The sequence below is a fragment of the Pipistrellus hanaki genome (genome assembly GCF_964339955.1).
Source record: "Pipistrellus hanaki genome assembly, chromosome: X".
Lineage (NCBI taxonomy): Eukaryota > Metazoa > Chordata > Mammalia > Chiroptera > Vespertilionidae > Pipistrellus > Pipistrellus hanaki.
The window spans coordinates 36,662,814-36,686,483 of record NC_140524.1 but is presented as its reverse complement, the minus strand read 5'-3'; the positions used below and the strand labels follow the sequence as shown (position 1 = coordinate 36,686,483).

Below are 23,670 nucleotides of genomic sequence, written 5' to 3'. Positions count from 1 at the left end.
GAAAAAGAAAAAAAACTAACAATGGCTGCCAAGAGAGAGAAAAGACAAATAATTAATGGGTACTTTTTTTTTTTTTAATTTTAAGTGGTTTTCCACATGTATACATTACTCTCATAATGAAGACTAGAAAGCACCTAAAATATCTATATTGAGAAGAAACACTGAATAATACTGTATTGACCATTACTAGAAAGTGAAAACACATTTATACCACACTATAGTGGAAAATCTCTAGCACAAGTTATAGCTAGTCTTCTACTTCTTCTAGTTCATGAGGTATATACTAAAATGTGTGAGCCCTATATGCACCTGTAGTGAAATGCAGATTTAATGAAATCCTATATAATAAAGAGGTAATATGCAAATTGACTAACATGCCCTCACACAATATAGCCACCTCATGTGGTCACAAAATGGCTGCCACAAGATGGCCAGCAGGGGAGGGCAATTATGGGCAATCAGGCCAGCAGGGGAGGGGAGTTAGGAGTGACCAGGCCGGCAGGGGAGGACAGTTGGAGGGGACCAGACATGCAGGGCAGAAAAGTTGGGGGCAACCGGACCTGCAGGAAAAGGCAGTTGGGGGGACCAGGGCTGAAAGGGAGGGCAGTTAGGGGTGGCCAGGTGGTCAGGGGAGGGTAGTTGGGGGCAACTGGGCCAGCAGTGGAGCACAGTTGGGGGCAACCGTACCAGCATGGGAGGGCAGTGGTGGTGATTGGGTCAGCAGGGGAGAACAGTTGGGGGCAATCAAGCCAGCGGGGGAACAGTTAGGTATCGATCATGCTGGCAGGAGAGTGGTTATGGAGTGATTAGGCTGGCAGGCAGAAATGGTTAGGGACAATCAGGTTGCAGGCAGGCAAGCAGTTGGGAGCCAGCAGTTCTGGATTGTGAGATGAATAACTGTCTGCTGGTTTAGGCCCGATCCCTAAACTGGCAGTTGGACATCCCCCAAGGGGTCCCAGATTGCAGAGGGTTCAGGATGGGCTGAGGGATAAACCCTCCCTACCCCCCAGTGCACGAATTTTGAGCACCAGGCCTCTAGTATAATATAACCTTAACAATGAGAATGTTACTCCACAATAATATACTATTTTACTGTAAGACATGTCACTTTAGTACTCTAAAAATCATGAAATAAAGTATTTCTCCTATAGAAAATAAGGAAAAAAATACTTAAATTATGCCTGCATCTCCCAAGTTTAGGCAACAACTGAAATAATTTAAATAACAAAGTCTTAAAGTTGAAATGGAACTTAATAGATCATCTGGGTCCCACCACCCAAAAAATTATAGTTTAATTCCCCTTTAAACTATAATCCTACCAAGAAGTCAAGTAGCCATTCTTTAAGTACTTTTTTTAATTTATATATATTTTTGTTGGCGTTATTATAGAAGTCCCCTATACCCTCCATCCCCCCCCTTCCAGCGAGACCCCTGCCATCCCTTCTCTCTGGCCCTCACCACACTATTGTCTATGTCCATGGGTTATGCATATATACATACAAGTTCCTCGGTTAAGGTTAATCTCTTTCCATGTTCAGCCCCTTCCTTCCATATGAGATGTCAGTCTGTTACATGCTTCTCTGGATCTATTTTGTTCATCAGTATATTTTGTTCATTAGATTCCACATATGAGTGAGATCATGTTATATTTATTTTTCTCTAACTGGCTTATTTCACTTAGCATGGTCACTCCATGTTGTTTCTAAGGGTAAGAGAACCTTGTTTTTATAGCTGTGTCATATTCCATTATGTAAATGTACCACAGCTTTTTTTAAAATACATTTTATTTTCCACAGAGAGAAAGGGAAAGAGATAGAGACTAGAAACGTAGATGAGAGAGAAACATCGATCAGCTGCCTCTTGCACACCCCCTACTGGGATGTGCCCACAGCCAATGTACATGCCCTTGACCAGAATCAAACCTGGGACCTTTCAGTCCACAGACCGACGCTCTATCCACTGAGCCAAACCGGTTTCAGCCACAGCTTTTTAAAAATCCACTCATCTACCAGTGGGCACTTGGGCTTTCAGTGACAGGAACTCCCTGTACTCTGAGATGGCCCATTCCATTTTTGTATAGCTTTATTAGAAAATCTCCCTTGTATAAGATGATACCTAGCCCTTTGAAGCTTCTACCTAATGAATCTAGTCTTTAAATTATATATGTACTAGAGGCCCAGTGCACAAAATTTGTAAACTGGAGGTGGGGTGGCCCTCAGCCCAGCCTGCACCCTCTCCAATCTGGGACTGCTGGCTCCCAACCACACGCCTGCCTGCTTTCCTGACTGCCCCTAACTGCTTCTGCCTGCCAGCCTGATCACCCCCTAACCACTCTCCTGCCAGCCTGATCAATGCCTAACAGCTCCAATGCCTGCCCAATCGCCCCCAACTGCCCTCCCCTGCCAGCCTGATCGCCCCCAACTGCCCTCCCCTGCTGTGACCCTCCTTCTCCAACAGGACCTGCCTACACTGTGTGCGTGGCCATCTTGTGGCAGCCATATTGTGGTGATGTCACATGTGAGAACTACCTAGGCTTTTATTAGTACAGATTGTTATAATTGGTCTATTTTATTATTAGTTATTGTTGTTAAACTTACTGTGCTCAATTTGTGATTTAAACTTTGCCTTATGTATGTGTGTATAGAAAAAAGCATAGTTATATACAGAGTTTGGTACTATCTGCAATTTTAAGCATCCATTGAGGGTCTCAAAACTTATTCCACATGGATAAGGGGTGACTACTGTGCTACTGAAATAATAAATCTTCCTCCACATGTAAGCTTTTCTGTTTATCTATACACTAGAGACCCAATGCACAAAATTCGTGCAAGGGGCTTGGCCCTCACATCCCCCCAGCTTTGCCTGGAAGGTTGTCCAGAAGGAGGTCCAGTATAATTAGCATATTATGCTCTTATTATAGGTGGTTAGAATTTTCTCAGAGGCACATAAGGTAAAAGTTCTTTCCCTGTGTTTTTTCATTTTCACATAAAGTTTAATATAGTGTAGATATCAGCGTATTATTTTTGCCCACTTTTTTTTTTTTATCAAAATACTATCTTACATTTTAGTTTCCAACAAAACAATTTTCAAACAAAATGGCTCCCAAATGCATTGGAGGGTTCATCCCACTTTATATTTGCTGAATGAATTGCAAAATACCAAGGGCCTGATGGTGCAGCTGCTACCATGTTCTCAGTTACTTCAGGAATTTTTCTAGTTTATTAGTGTAATGTGAGATTTCATACAATTATCTACACTCTGTCATGACTAATACATGCACATTACTAATATTATAAGTTTTCTGCTTATTTCCTATTAAGTAACACTGACATTGTTATGTTAATTATCATGGGAATATGTGTTATACTAGTATATTGTGTTTTTGCCTTTGCACAAAAACTTTAGAATCCATTACGTTCATATTTCTTAATTGGCACAATAGACAATGAGCCTGCTTCATGACCTATTTGGCCTTCAACCCAGTTCGCCTATGACTCAAAAAAATTATTTTAATTATATCACTAGCCTCCTCAAAAGCTGCCAATGGTTTCCCTCTTTAGCCTCATAACCCCTCCACTTCTGGCTACAACTTTCTGCCTTTTCTCTTACTGCTAAAAAACAGTCAACTGAACAGATCCCAAAAGTGATTATATATCTTTATCTTTTCACTTTTACTTATATTCTGTATTCTCTACTCCCATAATCTCTTCTCATATCAGCACAATACCCACCTAAAATCCAAAGAATCCTTGGATGAACCTATATGGATTAGTCCAGCTGTTTCTACATCTTTTGCCCTTTTTTCTCAATCATCATTTTAATGTCTGTACATATCATTTATCAATGATATTGCAAGCTCCTTAAAAACAGGGGCCTTTAGCAAGTAATGTAAATTCTCCCTCTGTTCAAGATTATATCACTTTTTTAAGTGATTTTTTACAGAGAGGAAGAGAGAGGGATAGAGAGTTAGAAACATCAATGAGAGAGAATCATCGATCAGCTGCCTCCTGCACACCCCCTCCTGGGGAAATGCCTGCAACCAAGGTACATGCCCTTGACTGGAATCGAACCTGGGACCTTTCAGTCCACAGGCCGACGCTCTATCCACTGAGCTAAACCAGTTTCGGCTATATCTCTATTTAAACAAAGTTGTTGTTTTTCTAAAATATATTTTTTATTTCAGAAAGGAAGGAAGTGAAAGAAAGGGAAACATCAGAGATAAGAGAGATTCAGCTACCTTCTGTATGCCCATCCTGGGGATCAAGCCCACATTCCTGGCATGTGACCTGACTGGGAATCAAACTGTAACTGCCTGGTTCATAGGTTGATGCTCAATTACTGAGCCACACTGGCCAGGCTATATCTTTTTAAAGTGGAAGTGTTGCATTAAATGTTCCCTAGGTTTCCTTCTGGCTCTAAAATTTAACACATCTATTTCTTGTACCTCCTACTGTATTTTGTATTATATATTGTATTGTATATTGTAGTTATCTGATAAATATTTCTGTCCATCTGAATTTATCAATACTTATAAAATTACACAGCCCTGGCTAGTGGAAAATACTGTCTGTATTGCAATCCCCAAGTGGCAAACAGCTGCCAGTGTTATCAAGCAGCCATAATTAGTAAGTTAAATATTCATTCATTCTTTCATTTACTCATTTTCTCATTCAGCAAACATTAATTAAATGTCAGACAACATAGAGCCAACGTCCCCTGCCCTCAAGGAACTCACAATCCAATGGGAGAGACAGAGAAGTAAAACCACTACTTATAATAAAGACTAGATGCCTCTTGCAGGAAGATTCCTGCAATAGGGCTTCCTGTTGTGGTCGCTGACCCACCTGCTTCCCTCCCTTCTCCCCACCCCACCTGCTTCTCTCCCTTCTTCCCACTTGGCCTTATTCCTCCCTTCTCCCCCACCCCGCCCACTTCCCTTTCTTCTCCCCAACCCAGCTTGCTTGCTTCTCTGCAGCACTTGGCTTCTGTGTCTTTGCTCTGGCCTGGATATGCAAATTAATCACCATCTTGGTTGGGTTAATTTGCATACTTTCCCTGATTGGCTGGTCAGTGGGGCTTGTGGGTGTAGCAAAGGTGCAGTCAATTTGCATGTTTCTATTTTATTGGGTAGGATTGCTAAAGAGAGGTACAAATGATAATATAGAAATATATGGAAGAAACACCTACCAATGGCTGTGCAGTAGAGGAAGCTCAATAAAATGTTCCCAAGACAGGTCACAATTATACTAAACCCCGAAGAACAAGCAGCAATCAGCATTTCAGGGAGAATAGCCAGTATAAAAGTGTGAGGATAAGAGAACATGGTCATAATTCTTATCTTATAATCTCCATTTAAGTCACTGGAAAGGGATACAAGTAATAAACAAGAAGGTACTTGGAGCACACAAAGAAAAAAGAGGGTTCATAATTAAGGACACCACTTCATCTTGATGGAGCTAGAGACAACCTTTCCTCTTCCTCCTTATAGTTACAATTGACTCCAAATAAAGATAACTCTAAGAGAAACACAATAAGCCTTATAAGGCCTTTGCACCACTTTTTAGAAAAATAAAGAAAGCAAGAAGAATACTGTGACTGTTCCTGGGAATGAAGGTAGTACTTTCACATGTTCACCATTGCATCCCAAGCAGTTGGGTCAGAACATGCCTGCTAATTTTTCTTGAATGAATTTATATGAACTACATTATTCCCTCTCATCACAGAAATAGTGCTTCCAATAAAGCAGATTCATCTTTAATAAGATTAGATGGACCTAGCTCACATGCAGTGACTTACAGATTCTTAAACAATTTGAGAGTCTAAACCATTTTTGGCACTCACTTAAGCAGAAAATCAAACTATTGAGCTACTGCGAAGTAATAGTTATGGGTATATTGTAATGTGTTTACTTTTTAAATCAATGGATGATACCTCAAGTCATAGAAAAATCAATATTCACATTACTCCAGGTCCTCTTTTCTAAATGGTGTGATACTTCCTCATTCAGAATGGCCCTCTTAAACCAGACCAATTTGGCTTGCCTTAAATGAGCACATTTCTAACCCCTTTCCATGTAGTCTATTATCATAGCAGCTTAGTAAACAAAACCAGCAAAGAAAAAAGTGGTATCATAATATGGATCCCCAAATTCCTAAATCAAACATCCTTTTTTTTTTTTTTAACTCAACAGCACCTGATTCCTTGACTCCAGATTATGTGAACTATTGATCTCCACGATAAAGATGTGCTTCCACCTAATTATATAAAGGTACACTCAGTCTTCTTCCAGTGATAGCAGTGCTATCTTACCTGGTTCAATCCTACACACTAGGTGTGAGATAACCACACCATTGCCACACAATGAGCAGAGAATCCATGTACGCAAATTAAAAATATACTTAAGCAAATAATTTTGCTTGAATCAAGTCACTAATTTCAAATGAAACTACTTTGGAGCCTGAATAAAAACTCAAGTCAAGGATATAATAATCATAGAAAAAATACCGAATAAGTATAAAATAGCATTTCAAAACCACTCTGAAAAAAAATAGGTAAAATCAGAAGTAACAAGTAACCAATCCAAAACTCACTAAAAAACACACCTGTGTTCTTCAAGACATCCAATTATGTCCAAAGATTATTTTTAATGATAAAAAGTAAAAAAACCATTCTTTCACCTGAAAGATATCACTGAATAAAAGGCGAAAGATTTATGCAGTCTGAAGAGAAACCAGAGCATAAGATATCACTGAATATAACTAATTACTGTAATGACGAACTGGGAAAAGCCTTCTCCCTCCCAAATCAACTCATAGATATTTGGTTTGGTTTGGTAAGTTCCACAAGACAGAAACATAGCCATGACTATGACCACTGATTGTATTTTGGTGAAATCTGAGTAGCTGAAAAATCTTTATAGATTTTTCCCAAAAAAAATTATATTTTACAGTATATGTGCACAATATAATAGAATACATTTTAAAAGACATTTTTCATAACATAATATCCCAATGCTATACCCCAGGCCAAAAAAGTGTTGCTTTTATCACAATTATCTATTCACAACCTATGTCAGGAATAATCTTTAGAAATATGTTTAAATGTCAGTGTGTATGCAAACTTTCTCAGGCATCTCTGGCTCTGGCCTATACCAGAAGCATGTGTAAACAAGTAGGTAGCCATTCACACAAGAGGGGTTAGCAGTTTTGTTTTAAAATACAAATCTGGCTTAGTTATGTAGTGCTACTATCAATACATTTGAGATAGTATCAAATTTATATAATCAATTTAGGTGGAAAATTCAAACTCAGATAAATATATAATTCTTTGAAATATTAGTCACTGAACAAAATGAAATATAAGAAAAGGGTGTTATACAACAATTTGGAGCTAGATTGCAAAAAAATAGCGTAAGATCTGAGTTACACAGAGCAGGGATGCATGAACATTATGACAGGAAAGCAACTGTACCAACAGGCACACTGGTTCCATTTCCTTCGTGGACACATTTGACACAAAACACATATTTCTCTTCTTGTGGTGATGAAATGTTCTAAAATTGATTGTGGTAATGGGTGCACAACTTTGGATATACTAAAAACTACTGAATTGTACACTTTCAATGGGTCACTGTAATGATAGGTGAATTATAGCTCAATTAAGCTATTACATTTTTAAAAAAACTCATCAAATGAGGTCAAATATTATCCACAAAACAGACCTCTGGCTGGATGTCAATATAAAGGATTCATAATTTGATTCAACCTTGATGATTTTTTTTCAGTTCAAAATAAACATGTACACACACATGCATACCTGTGCACATGTGTGCAACATACATGCACACAGGTGAGGACATTAAAATATTCAAAACACTTTCTTTGCTTTTCAATAAGACCCCATCCTGCAAAAGTAACTTTTTTCAAAATACCTTGCCAACTTTAAAAAATATATATAATGGACATTTTGCTAACTTTAACACCCTACTCAGATCATTCCTCTGTATTTCTCCAGAATGTTTTCTAATGCCTTGTTTAGGGATCATTCTCTCTTATATAATCTCCCCTGTCAGAGACAGGATAAAAGAAGGTGTTATAGTTAAAAAGCACAGACCTTAGAAATAGATAACATGGATTTTAATGCAAGCTCTTTCAATTATCAGTAGTGCAACCTTGAGGAAGTTGTCTAACTTCTGTGCTTCAGTTTCTCATCTATAAAATGGGGATAATTATAGTCCCTACCTCATAGCATTGCTATGTCATTTAAACGTGTTAATGTGTATAAAGCACTTTAAACGGTGCTCTATACACATAAAGGAGGGTGTTATAATAATTTATTAATTACTGATTAGTATTAGTATTAGCATTGGCTGATATCAAGTAGTTTTGTGTTCTCTGTTGCCCTTGCTAGACTGTAAGCTATTTCAGGGCACTGGTATATTTCCTCCCTCCTAAAAGACTGCTATAATTACTCAGTACATGTTTGCTCATGAATGTTTAAATGATAACCACACCAACATGATGCCAAAAGTGCTTAGAAAATTCTTTCATAAATCCAAAATCATTTTGACAAATGCCTAGTTATGCAAGGAATACAGATGTAGCAATGATTGGTATCTCCACTGCTGAAGTTTCATTTCACCCCAATTTAAAGATTAGAGCTATGAAAGGATCCTTTCTGCTAAAGATCCTTTTATGTCACTAGTGTGAAAGCAATGGATAAGCAACCAAGGGCCTTAAATTCTGCTCCTAGATCCACCTCAGACAATGTGACCTTCTGCAAGTCACTTAACCTCATTGTTCATTTTCCACTGAAGTAAACAAAATAAGGATAATTAACCAGGCTTCAAAAGAAAGTTGCTCTATAAAGTGGGCATTATTCCTAACATTTGAGCTCATGACCTAAGGGTAGAGTAAGTCTAATTTTCCTAAAACTACTTTTGAACATTGTCTTTTCATGTTCATATGTGATGCTGATAATAATGACTATAAACACAGGTAATGCTGCTTATAACATATATAATTAGTGTGGTGACCTAGACTTTTCAAGTACTTGAATGTATATTATCATAACAATCATCATAAAACGCTCTGAATGTACACTATTTGAGCAATGTGTTTCCTGGTCTTTTCCCTTCTGCAAACCTACAGCATTCCATAAACAAGTCAGCTACCAAAGAACATCTGTCCCATCATTTGTCTGACAATCAAAAGAGAACATTGGAATATGAGAGAGCATACACAGCTATCTTCACATGCTTCCAACTCAAAAGGTGAGATGAGCCCTCTCAATAATCTATTTAGACTTATCCATGCACTTATCAAAACTGCTACTGAACTTTCATCATCCCTAAGATATTATTAGGTTTGTTCCTAGAGTAATTATAATAAAACCTTAAGATAATCTTAACAATTCAAAATATATAGAAGAAATTATTAAATGTTATCTCTCTTCTCAGTGGCTGAACTATTATGTTTCAATATTTCCTTCTTTGGGGTCTTGAAGTCTGGAATGAAGATAAATCAGGAAAATGTATGACCTCTTTAATTATCAGAACAGCAAAAGTTTTCATGTTTAAAGACAAAATTGTTGGTTGTGTGTATTTTCCTACATCCCCCTTTCCATTCAAAATGAACACTTAAAATTTTAATCCTATTAAATTAAATAGTATCATATTTAAATATATACTCACCATTCATATTAAAATTGATATTTTCCTTGTATTCAATGAAATGCCACTTTGAATAATAAGCCAAGTAGTTACAATAAAATTTATTGTCTCTCAGTAAACTAGTATTACTTCTAAACAGTCTACTCACCATTTAAGAGATACATGTTCAAAATATAGCACTCCATATAGTCAATAATATCGTTATGACTATGTATGGGACCAGATGGTATTTGAAATATTGGAGGGATAGCTCTGTAAAGTACATGATTGTCTAACCTCTATGCTATACATCGGAAATAGAATGGTACTGAATGTATACTGTGATTGGAAAAAAATGTTGAATAGTGTTCTAGCTGGGATTAAGGCAATATAAATAAAAGAGAGACACATTTCCCCTCATTTCTGATTCACATATAAACTCCTATAGTGTGTCCCAAGTTTTAATTAACTAAGCCATAAATCTATACTCCTAGAATCAATAATAACATACAATGTAGGTTGAACTGTGCTTAGCACTTTATAAGCATTACTTCATTTAATCCTTAAAATCATCAGATGAGATTGTTTGCAGAGGAGGCAAACAAGGTTCAGAGAGGTGAAAACAGTTGCCCCAAATCACAGTGTCAACAAGAGGCAAAGAGGAATTTGAACCCAAGACTATTATTCCAGGACCCAAGGACTAGCCATTAAATTCTACTGCCTTTCCACTGAGAAATATTCAAAACTGAAACAGAAAATTTTGTTAAAGTGTTCTTTAGAAATGTATAGCTATTTTTATAAAGTGGGACCAAGAAGCAAAACTCTACAACTCTCTTATCCCCTTTTGCTGAATAGACTGTAAAAGCACTTCATACATCTATATATATAAAGAGGTAATATGAAAAATTTCCAGGACACCATAACATCATGACTGCTCAGGAGGAGGCTGCAAGTGCAGGTGAGTGGGAGGGGATTTTGAGGGAGGTAAGGCAAGCCACAGATGCCACAGTGGTTTGATCAGTCCTGGAGCAGAGACAGACAGGGGGGCTGGCCATGGCAGCTTGAGCAGGCCCAGAGTAGAGACAGACTGGCAGAGACAGGGGGCAGCAGCCACTGCGCACCAGCTGTCCTGCCTCTGTGGGTGAGCTGCAGAGGAAACACCTTTTCTGACTGTTCATTGGATAAGCTCCTGGTATACCATTCGCAGTGTTGTTGGTAATTTGGATAGTAAGAATCCAAGAAGGTGATCTAGGGTTTTTCCTCCTCACTTCTGGAGGAAAAAAATGAAGGTCTGCTGCTGGAAGGGCTAAGAAATGTCATATCCTGCCCCAGCTGGTTTGGCTCAGTAGATAGAGCCGCAGCCTATGGACTCCAGGGTCTAGGTTCGATTCTGATCAAGGGCATGTACCTAGGTTGCAGGCTCCTCCCTGGATGGGGCCCATGCAAGAGACAACCAATCAAAGTGTCCCTTTCACATTGATGTTTCTCTCTGTTTTTCCCTCTCTCTTCCATGCTTTCTGAAAATCAATGGAAAAATATCCTCAGGTGAGGATTTAAAAAGAAAGAAAGAAATGTCATAGCCTATGAAAGACACATCTTGAAAATGCCTAAAGAAAGTTGTCATTTTTTCATGGTGAAGGGACTTGAGTCCATGTTGATGAAAACACCTTGGTGGCTGCGGTGACTGGCAGTGGCAGCAGCAGCGGGGTGATGGGGGTGGCCCCTTCCCCTGATCAGCCCAGTCGCCTCCTGCAGAGGGAGGCCAGACTGCAGCTTAGGCCAACACTCCACAGGGAGTGGGCCTAAGCTTTCAGTAGGACATCCCCTGAGGCCTCCCAGACTTTGAGAGGGGACAAGCTGGGCTGAGGGACCCCCCGCCTCCGTGCACGAATTTCATGCACTGGGCCTCTAGTCTATATTATAGAAGGCCTGTGGCCATAATGCCATAATGCCAAAATGACTAAACAAGGTGTGGCGAAGTCTGGGGTCTTGTGGTGGTACAGCAGGGTCTGTGGTCCCACTCCTGCGGCAGCACGTGGGGTCTGGGGTCCTGCAGCAGTGCAGTGGGTATGGGATCTCATGCAATTTCTCACACTTGGCCTCTAGTCCTTTATAATAAAGAGGTAATAGGCAAATTAACCCTCATGCCATCCACAGGGGAATCAGGGTTCCCATAACAAAATATGGCTGCACCAATAGCATAATGAACGAACAGCAGCGACCTAAGGCTGCATGGCACCAGGCTGGGGCAAGGGGCCTGGGGCTACACCCCTGCCCAGTAGGGCTTGACTGGGAACCTCAGACTGAAGCCCCTAGCACTAGCACCAAGCCGGGGGACCTGAAGCTGTGCCCCCACCCCCACCCCACCCTGGTGCTGGGCTGGGGGACCTCAGGCCACACACCCCAACCAGCAGGGCTAGACGAGGGCATCAGGCTGTGCCCCCCTCCCAGGCACTGGACCAGGTGACCTGAGGACACACTCCCCACCCAGCAAGGCTTGTAAGGGGCATTCAGGCCACACTCCCTGCCCAGCAAGGCTTGATGGGGTATCTCAAGCCACACCCTCTGCCTGGCAGGGCTTGACAGGGGACTTTAAGGCGCGCCCCCCCTGCACCGTCCCATGCCAGGGGACCTCAGGCCATGCCCCCACCTGGCAGGGCTTGATGGTTAACTTCAGGCCACAGCCCCTGCCAGGTGGGGCTTGACAAGAGACCTCAGGCATGCCCCCTGCCCCACTGCCAGGCCAGGGGACCTGAGGGTATACCCCCTGCCCAGCAGGGCTTGTTAGGGGTGGGGCCGGCCGAGTCTGGATCTCACCCAATGGGGTGGGGCCGTCCAGGTCTGGATCTCACATAACTTTGAGGCACACACAGGTGGGCAGGGACTTGACTCTGATTCCCATGGCATGCCTTAAACTCTAACAGGAAGAAGGTTTTCATATACATTTTACTAATTTCTCTTTCATCTCTGACACTTCTATTATAAAGGACAAATAGCAATATTAAAATATTTCCTCTAATTAATTCCCTTTTAATGTGCACTAATTTTGTGCATTGGGCCACTAGTAGAATAAAAAAAACATATCCTTATGAGTTTGGGGTAGTAACATTACAATACAACAATCTCAGGCCCTGTGAAGTATGTCTGGAGTAAGACACAGCAATGAAAATGGGGCATAAATAATAAAAATCAATTAAAGATTCAGTTTTACTTACTCCATTTACTTTGATCCCCTTTTGTCACTGGACTTTCTCTTCATCTTTCTCACTTGGAGAAAATAAAGTCATTGCTTTGTAACATGCATTCTTTCACTGTGCTGCTTGAACTTTTACTAACCATCTCAAATTCTAGAAACATTTTATCAGCCTTAAAGCACACAAACATTGACAATTTTCCTCTACTTTTAATTATTTCAGTGACCAGCAATTAACAAAGCAATTTGTATAATGAATATGTTATAAACAAAAGCAGCTTTAAAAGTTATCAAAAGTTAACTTTAATCTGTCACACAGGCAAATGTGTATAGAATGGAGCAAAGCCTTGACCCCATCAGTTGTGATGCTTTAAATTCATGGGCAGTGTGTTCTAACAAGCTCTCTTCAGAAGATTATAAGTCCCTTGTTAGTCCATCTTGTCTTGGCTGTTATCTACAAACATTAGGAACTCTATTAGCACTCAGCAAATTTTAAGATTTAGATCATTACAAGCAACCAGAGTGTTCCCTTGAACTAACAGAATTTAGGCAACACCAGGGGGGAAAATAATGTCTATCACCTTTAACACAAGTCATTATATGAACTTAAGGCTATGGAAATATATGAGTATTTAACTAAAGTAACACACTCAAGGCAGCACAGTGTGGCCTCAGTGCTTTTCAAAGGGTCACACCAGAGTTACAACAGCTGCCCTTGTAAGCAGAGATTTTTTCTGAAGAATTGGATTTTACCTCAAATTTTCATATTACTGCATTCTACAGCATAATGTATAGGCATATGTTGTCTTATTGCACTTTGCTTTACTGCTTTTCACAAATATTGCATTTTTTACCAAAGTGAAGGTTTGTAGCAATGTTTCATCAACTGAGTCTATTGGAGACATTTTTCTAATAAGCATATTTTAGAAACAAAGTATTTTTAATTAAGGTATGTACATTTTTTAGACACAATGGTATTACACTTAATAAACTACAGTATATTGTAAACATAACTTTTATATGCACTTGGTAAATAAAAAAAAATTGTGTGACTCACTTTATTGCAATATTCACTTTATTGCAATGGTCTGGAACCAAACCTAGAATATCTCTGAGGTATGCCTGAATCTGAATTTGTATAAATATTATTAAATATTATTAAATATTTAAAATTAGCTACCAGTGGGTATTCTCCAAATATTTGTATAAGAGAGATTCTTCAAGAAAACTCAAGCTGTTTTATGTTGTAGCTTCTGGGACACACTATCATGTCACCACTCTGCTCACCCAGTACACCCAGTGTGCTCCAGTTTGAGGGAAAGACCACTACTGTACAGAGATTCTATTTGGTTAACCAGTGCAATGCCTGGAATATAATAGGCACTTAATAAATACTTGTTGAATATATTGACAAAATTGTTTCAAAGACTAGTTTTCAACTGCAAGGACATCCCAGAAAAATATTTTGAGACATATAATTATTCCCAAAGCCACAAAAGAAAAAGGACATAAAAATATACTAATTATGATTTATAAATATTGAAAAGGGGAAATAGAAACTATATTTTGCTTACTTTAGTTGTAAAAAAAGGCTGCCAGAATGTCATATAGGGATAATATTGCAGGAGGTTGGGGAGAGGGTGATTAAAAACCAATTCCACATAGTAGAGACTAAGGCAAGTTTTCAATCATTTCCTGTGTTTTCCTCTGTACTTTTTAAAAATTAATGATTCTACGCTTACAGCGGAAAATAAAGAATTGCAATGGGCACCCACGTCCCATTGTAACCATGCACCATGCTGGTACTACTTAAGACCAGGAACTATGCCTCATTTTTTTTTAAATTTCTATACATATGAGAAGTTTAATAAATGTTTAGCAACTACAAAGAATAAGTGTCTAATCATATTAAATTTTTAACTAAATCCTACCACCCAACTCCCAAAAGACTCATGCTAAAAAGCATTTCTTAGTTTAAGTAGCAAAAGAAAAACAAAAATAAATATTTTTAATGGTACTAAATGAAAGAGTACTGAAAGACCTGGGTCTCTACTCATCTCAATCACATGACCCAGCCATATTTGTTTTCCTATGATAAAACTAGAGGCCCAAGGCACAACATTCGTGTACTCGGGGGTCCCTCAGCCCAATCTGTGCCCTCTCGAAGTCCAGGAGCCCACAGGGATGTCTGACTGATGGCTTAGGACATCCTTAGTTCTGCCACAGAGGTGAGAGAGGCTCCCACCACCTCCACTGCACTTGCTGACTCAGGGCTTCTAGCTGAGCTGAGCGGTGCTCCCCATGTGGGAGTGCACTGACCACCAGGAGCAGCTACTGCATTGAGCGTCTGCCCCCTGGTGGCCAGTGCACATCATAACAACCAGTTGTTCCAACTTTCAGTCAATTTGCATATTACCTTTTTATTATATAGGATGTTCATATTGCCAGCATTCTACTCAGAGTTGTTACATGAATAAATTAGTATGTATTTTAATGGTAACCAATATGAGAAAGGTACTGGAAATGAGAAAATAGTATATTTCCCTCCCTAATCACTACCAACAGCTTCAACTTACTGGTGCCAGGTGTGTTTCCAAATTCAGAAATGTCCAGATTTTTGTATAGGCAATAACCTGCATATATACATATTACATAATACCCAGCAGGGCGTGAGGCACTGCCCCACAAACATATTACAAATTCTAAAGAAAAAAACAAATAAAACTTAAACTTAAGCAGAATAAGGATTACAAATACCTTCAGGTCAGTTCAAGTCAGATGTTGTCACCACCTGAGTTTTGGCTCCTAACTTACAAAATAAAAATTTTGTAAGTTTTCAGAATCTGTGAAATTTAAAAATTGCAAACTACAGATTGTAGACCTAACTAATTCAGTCCTTATAAGTATCCTGAGAGGTATGTTCTATTATTCCTATTTTACAGAGAGGCTATAACTAACTCACTTATTATCCCACATCTAGTATGTCTCCAAGCCAGAACTGAACCCCGAGAATTTTAGTTCCAGTATCGTTCTCTTAACAACTATGTTCTATCACCTCTCTCAGAAATGCTTGAGAACACCAAACATGTGAAGAGTTAAACAATTTTTAAGGATCCAAAACAATAATAGGAGGCACAACACAAGGCAGCATTTATTCATTATTTAACAATTTTTTATAGAGGGCACACCATGAGCCAGGTGCTCTGGATACAAGAATGAGCAAACCAGACAAGGTCCAGGTAGCCTTCATGGAGCCAGAGACCACTGGTAAAATGGCCCAGGCATCAAATTAACATATAGCAGTCCTCGAATAATGTTAGTCATTTCATTATAACTTTGATGAGATGCTGAAGGAACTTAGTTTACATCAATTAGCTGATGATAAAGTTGGTTTTGTCATATGTCATTTTGCTTAAAGTTAGAGAATCTATAGATGATGTTAAGTGAGGACTTACTATAATTGTGATACACATGACAAATGTGTGACTATTATTCACAATCAGAGATCAGGTCAGTAGAGGATGGTGTAACAGGATTGGAATTTGAACTGTTCCTTGACTACTGTTGGGTTTTGCAGTGAAGAAAGAAAATGGGAGGGCTTTGCAAATGGATATTGGCATGGTATCTATTCAACAAGCAGTCACTGTGCACCTACTGTATGCCAAGAATAATGCTAACACAAAAGTTCCAAATTGAACAAAATCCATTTACACCAATCTCGGATAAGGACATGTGGGACAGTAGGCCTGAGTCAAATCATGTACAGTCGTTAAGTGCTAAGTTAAGGCGTTAGAACAAGTCCCTGTAGGAGTGGCTGAAGGTTATTTTGCAGATTACCCTACAATCTTAGGGTTTACACCTACAGAATGTCAATGACAATCTGTATTCCTAATTAGGGCCAACAAGACCTCAAAGCTGGATCACTGTCAAGAAAGGACTCAGGGCCCAGCAAGTGTTGCTCAGTGGTCAAGAGGTCAGGGCATATGCCCTGGTTGCAGGCTCAATCCCCAGTGGGAGGGCGGGGGGTGCAGGAGGCAACTGATTGATACTTCTCTTTCATTAATGTTTCTATCTCTCTATCCCTCTCCCTTCCTCTTTCTCTAAAATCAATAAAAATAAATTTTACAAAAAAGAAAGGGCTCAGGGGAATAAAATAAATGCCAAGTCTAAATACATTTAAGCATCAAGGAATAGAGTAACCCTAATCTCTCAAAGAAGAAAGTTATGGCAATTTGAGAATGTTAGAGAAGGCAACAGTTAAAGGGAAAAAAAAACAAAAAACGGCAAACTCCTTTTAAATTCTCAAAGGCCATTTCTAAAACCTAAGTTGTTCTTTCATATGCAAATGAAACTCCCAGCCTTCTAAAAAATATATTTATGTGAGAAAATAATACATTCTTTGCAAAACAAATTCTTAAGTTGAAGAATGATCTGATTTTTTATAAAGTTGCTGACAACTTACCTCAGGGCACAAGTGACTGTATGACAGTGAAAAGTAAACTGCTTTTTAACATACGCAACTTAAGAGTCACCTTTCCCTCCCCTAAACAGAATAGAGAATTAGATATATATTTAGCATTTAGCATACATATCAAACAAAGTTTTTTGTTCTTGGGTCTTAACATAAACAACCAAGTAGGGTAGATATTCTATTTATTCTCTGCAAAACAAAATTTTATTTATTTTCACTATTTTTTTTTCCAAGCCAGTGACCTTCCACAGAAAAGTAGTTAACAAAGATTCCTCAATGGCTTTCTATGGTTCTGAGAATCAAACCAAAATTCTTTCTCAGAATCTCCAAGCCCGAAATTATCTATTATCTGACACCTTCTAGACCCTCTGAACACCTTTAACCACCCCCCACCCACCCACCCATTTCAATAGGCTCCAGCCATACTGGCTTGCTTTCTGTTCCTCAAACACCAGAAGTTTGTCTTTCTGTCTCAAGGCCTTGGCTCTTACACTTCTCTCTGCTTTTCATAAAATAGGCTCATTCTCTCAGGTCTGTTCAAAGGTCACCTTCACTGAGAGGCCTTTTCTGACCACGATAACTAAATAGGCCCTTCCCAATTCTCTATATCACATTTTGCTATTCATTTCATTCAGTATCCTTACTTGGATCTATAAGAATCTTATTTTGTTTATTGTCTATATCCTTTGGTGGAATATAGCCACTGTGAGACTCTACAAGAGTAAGGATCATGCCTTGTAAGGTATATCATTGTGCCTAATACAGGGTTCTTAGCAAATATAAGGTGCTCCAAAGATCTTATAAAATAAATTAATAAGTGAATGAACAATATATTTAAAGGCTGATGGCTATGACTGTAAGTAACTTGGAAAAGCATCTTTTTTTTCTCTAATTTTGAGATGTTTTATCTAGGGCTGTTTCTCTTTCCACGCTTTTTCTCTATTTTCTGAAAGCTAATGATGCCTGACAAATTATTGTGTTATTTCACATCAATAAAAATAGATGGGTTTTGACCAATGGGTTTAAGAAAAAAATACTTGCATAAGATTGTAGTTGTTTATTAAACACCAATAAAATAAAACAATTTCAAAGTTGGTTTGCCTCATTTCACTATTGTAAGTCAAATAATGTTTAAATTACTATTGTAATTTAAAATACAAATAAAAAAGAAGGGAATTCATTAGCCAGCTGCAGTTCTGTTTAATAACATCAGAAATTTCCAGTCTGATAATCTCTAGGTGTACCAGGTGAGTTATCAAACACTGCACATATTGAGATATATTAAAAAGATCAAAAGCAAAATAATTATAATAAACCCATATCCACCTTTTCTCTTGCAATCATAAACAGTTCAATCTTAGCTTATCAATAATAATCACAAAAGGAAAAATAAATATATAAATGTTTTGCCTTGAAACAGTTTGGAAGTTTGTGTGTCTTTTCAGAATGGGTTGCCAAGAAAAGTACAGATTTTGAAGGATGACCCTATTAGTACAAATTCCCTGTTCCTACTATATACCATTTTTAATAGAACTAAAATGAAGTCAGGAATTAACCAAATGAGTGGGAGAAACTAAAAATCACCCCCTAAACCATCTAAATAAATTGATAATCAATAACTTTTACTGTTCTTGCAAAAACCATTTTTTTTCAGAACATCAACTTGAAACTCTAAAAGGTCACGCCACACTTTTCAAAGTGTGCTTATAAAAATAAAGATTAAAAACCGTAAGGTTCTTATTTATCTATTTTCAAAATACATCGTTTGGTGTTGCAACAGAAACTACATTCATTATCTCGCCGCCAAAAGAAGTGCTATACCAGGACAGTGAAATTTGATGTCATCTTCATTCACAACTTGGTTTCTTCTGAGATTACTGCCAATTAGTGCACACTATGTCAATGGCAACACCTGGTCACATACCAAGCAAACAATTCTATCACTGTTAAGTATAAAGATATTAAGAAGAACCTGCAGTTAAGGGAGCTAAAACTTTTAAATGTAAAATTATGGCATCATTGCTTAATTATTGCATTTTTCTCAGTCTTCAAATGTGAGCACTATATATAGCCATTTCTGAAAACATAACCGCAAATGTCAGCATGAGTTGGTTCACTATATCTGCCTCCACTTTCAGCCTCTGTGTTCAGTTTTCTTCACATACCAATTAGAGCATGGAAGCAAGAAAATGAACCTCATTCTGAGAGCCAACAGGGCAAGTACATGGGGAGAAGATGATATTGCTGAGAGAAAAACTGGTGCTGTGTGAAATCAACTTAAGCAAATTAATCTCCATTCCACAGAAAAGTAGACCCTTTGTTAAAATGTAGTTTTTAAATGCTGCTTCTTGGGGATTTATACAAATATGAGATCTAATGTGGCTTCTTTAGGGGGAAAAAAAAGCAGCTGCCCTCTCCACAGAGAGAATTTTAAACCCCAGAGTCTCTCAGTTCCCATACAATGCAATTAGTAACCAGACTATGCTAACTTGAGTGACTATCCCACACCCCTGGAGTCCTCTGTCTACATTAAAACTATGAACATCCCATTTTGCAGACAGACAAATGAAGCCAAGCATCAGAAGTGTCTCTCTCCTCACAGAACCGCTCAGCAGTGGAGGGAAGAAGCAGATTTAGAGCCATGAGTTAGGATTACATACAAACATTTAAGTGGCTATGGCTCTTGGACTAAGTTTTTGAAACCTAGAAACTTTTCAGATCCTGAGCTGATATTTACAAGAGAGCCATTCCCATCATTTTCTGAAAACCTATGTTGTTAAACTGTAAACTTAAGCTTCCAAGAAAATTGTCAACTGTGATTAACCCAAAGAAGCCAAGACATTCAGATATGAAGACATTCAGAGCGAGCTGAGTTAAAAGCTTGGAGGAAAAGGACAGTGCTCTAAACTCACTGGGGAGCCAGCAGGGAAACCTCCCAAGTTAAGGGATTCGGAGGAAGGGGTAGATTGGGAGGCACAAAGCAGAAACTGTTAGAGGACAAGAGACAGCGAGGTGGAGGCAGACAGACGGACCGTCCTGGCAGCGACAGCAAAGCCGGGACCAGGAGGTCTTGGAGGGATAATAAAGAAGAAAAGGAAAAACTGGGTTCTGCGTTCCTAAAAGAATTCAGACGTCCGGCCAAGCCAGCAAGTCCGGGAGGTAGGGATGAGAAGATGCAGGGATGAGGACGTGCACCGGCACGCGAGGAAAAAAGAAGAGGGGCGTGCAAAGAGCGATGCTGGATCCCTGTCTGCCAGCCCCTGGTGCAGATCGCAACTCCTTACCGCTCCCCAGCGTGCCGCCCGGGGTCTAGGACGAGGGAAGGCGGCCGAAGGAGCCCCTGCTACTTAGAGACCCTGCCTCACCTCGTTAGCCGCGTCCCAGCGTCCCGCCGCCAGTCCGCCGGCTGCTGCGCTCCACTCCGTGGGCCAAAGAGCAAGTCGCGCGGCGCAGCAGGAGCTCCCTCCAGCTACAAGGCACGGGTCCCCCGCCCCTGCGCACCCCTGTCCACCCCGGACCCTTCGCCCTGTCCTCGCTCAGTCGGAGAGCGCGGACCCTAACCCGAATGCCTTTCCAGTTATTTTCAAAAGTCCCCTTTCCAGGATTCTCCAGAATAGGAGCTGAACTGCTGTGGCTGCAGCGGCAGCGCCTCCGCCTGACCTCACCCGGGGTGTGGGGAGCGCAGGGGGGCGGGAGCAGGGATAAGGAGGGAAGAGGGGAGGGGGAAGAGGAGGGGGAGGGTGCGCGGGCGGGGGCAACATGGCGGCGGGTGGCCCTGGCGGCGCCTGCGCGGGAGGCGGGGGAGCTGGGGCTAGGAGCGTGCTGAGGGTCCCGGCAGAACTCCGCAGTAGCTGTGCGGGCTGAGGGTGGGCCCGGAGCGGTGGCGACTGCCAAATGGCCCTCCGGCCTCCAGAACCCTAGAGTTCACTTTGGAGAACTCATGGCTTCTAGTGCCCAGGAGGCAGGAGAGGTGAAGTGTCTAGAGAGGGCTGTCCCGCTTAACCACTCCAAGGGGAGGCCCTTCTTTGCCTCCTGCCAGCCCTTGTCACTGCCCCTCATATTCAAGGAGGGTCCTGGCACAGGGCGTGCTTCCCCTTGGTGGAGCACACATCTCAATAAGATGTGTGCTCCCAGGCTCTCAGACAATTGTTTATCACTCTTTAAGTGTAATGGATGTTACATCTCTCCCCTCCTTGACAGGGTAAGGAGTGTTAGTTAACAAAGAGGAAGAATAACAACAAATACAGCAGTTTAACATTTTGCTGAGCATTTACTATGAGCCAAGTGCTGAACTATTAACTCACAGCTATGCCCCAAGGTCCACGATTTTATCATCTCTATTTTACAAGTGACGAGATTGAGGCGTAAAGGTCAAACAAGTTGTCCAAGGTTACACAATTAGCATGGGACAGAGCAGGGCCTAGGATACAAAGCAGGGTGATTCTAGTGCTTAATCCCTTAACCACAGTACTCTACAGCATCCTACCTGCCCCTGCTCCAACTCAGTCTTCACTTTCTCCTCCCACTTTTGTTATAACAAAACTTATCTCTTGTCTTCAACAAAACCCCAGTCACGCTGTTTTTCACGTTTCAGGTCTTTTTTCTTTTTGTTTTGTTACAGCTTAGGACCACCGTCTTACACCTCTTCCCTTTCCTTTTCTTCTTACAATTCCAGAATAGAAAAATTAAGTGGGAGCTTGTTTTAAGCAATCCGCTAACTCGATGTTTGTTTTTCTTTCATTTTTAAGGAAGTGATAAAGTGAGTGTGGGAACTATAGTTCTTCATGTTTCCTAATATTTCTCCCATTGCCTACCATTAAACGGATACGGAATTTGAGATCTTAACATTGCTGACTTGGTATTTCAAATTCAATACACTGAAATTCTAGTTGTAAGTTTCTGGTAACTTTGAAAATAATCAGCTACTCACAAAGTTTCTAGAACTAAAGATCTGATCACGTTAGTTTTTATCAAACTGGTGAGGAGAAAATAAAGAACTCCAAATGCACATGGACTTTGCATTACCTTTTATCTGTTTGTGTATTTTACACAATTCATCTTTTTTTAAAATATATTTTATTGATTTTGTACAGAGAGGAAGGGAGAGAGATAGAGAGTTAGAAACATCAATGAGAGAGAGTCATCATCAGCTGCCTCTTGCACACCCCCCACTGGGGATGTGCCCGCAACCAAGGTACATGCCCTTGACCGGAATCGAACCCTGGACCTTTCAGTCCCCAAGCCGATGCTCTATCCATTGAGCCAAACCGGTTTCGGCGACAATTCATCTTCGTTAACAGAAATTTATTCATTGGCTACTCCACCATGCTTATTCAATAATTATTGTATGACTACATTATAGTAGCCCCTCCTTATCCACAGGGGATAAGAATCCCAGTGGATCCCTGAAATTATGAATAGTACTGAACCTATGTATATATAGATATATACGTATGACAGTTTAATTTACAAACTAGACACAGTAAGAGATTAACAACAATCCTAATAAAAGAGTAATATGCAAATTAACCCTCACTCTGCTATATCCACCAGCCACACTCACCAGCCAATCAGAACAAATATGTAAATTAACCCCAACCAAGATGGCTGTGGCCACAGAGAGCATGACAGAGGCTTGGGTTTCCCCGGCAATAGAGGAAGCCAAGCTTCTGCAGCCCTGGCTGGCCTAGGCCTCCACTCCAGGCTATCAAGTTTCAATTGTAGAAGGTAAATAAATTCCAGATACCAGGACCTCCACTTGGGTCATCAGGGGGTGTGGCTGGCCTGCAAACCACCACAGGCCCCTCGCCCAGGCTGCCCCACACACCAAGGGAATCCCCACCTTGATCTGGGACACCCTTCAGGGCAAACCAGCTGGCCCCCACCCCTGTACCAGGCCTCTATCCTAAATAATAAAAGAGTAATATGCAGATTGACCATCACTCAACACACAAGATAGCTGCCCCCATGTGGTCAAAGATCCTGCCCCCATGTGGACACAAGATGGCCACCACAAGATGGCCAGCAGGGGAGGGCAGTTGGGAGGCACTAGGCCTGCACAGGAGGCCAGTTGAGAGGGACCAGGTCTTCAAGAAAGAGCAGTTGGAGGTGATCAATCCTGCAGGGGAGGGCAGTTAAGGGTGACAAAATCAGCAGAGGAAGGAAGTTGGGGGCCAACAGGCTGGCAGGGGGGCAGTTAGACATCAATCAGGCTGGCATGGGAGTGGTTAGAGGGTGATCAGGCCGGCAGGCAGAAGCGGTTAGGGGCAATCAGGAAGGCAGGCCGGTGAGCAGTTGGGGGCCAGCAGTCCTGGATTGTAAGAGGGATGTCCCACTGCCCTAAATGGGTCCTTGAGG

The 23,670-nt window shown here is 40.4% G+C and overlaps 1 protein-coding gene across 3 annotated transcripts in view; it reads right to left on the bottom strand.

Moving 5' to 3' along the window:
- Nucleotides 1-20,985, bottom strand: part of KLHL13 (kelch like family member 13) — a 208,001-nt gene extending 187,016 nt beyond the window's left edge. For all 3 annotated transcript variants that reach the window (XM_084870369.1, XM_084870373.1, XM_084870375.1), the window contains exon 1: nt 20,679-20,985. The gene's annotated coding sequence lies outside the window, so the exon portion shown is untranslated. The remainder of the gene's footprint in view (nt 1-20,678) is intronic.
- Between the last annotated feature and the right edge of the window lie 2,685 nt (nt 20,986-23,670).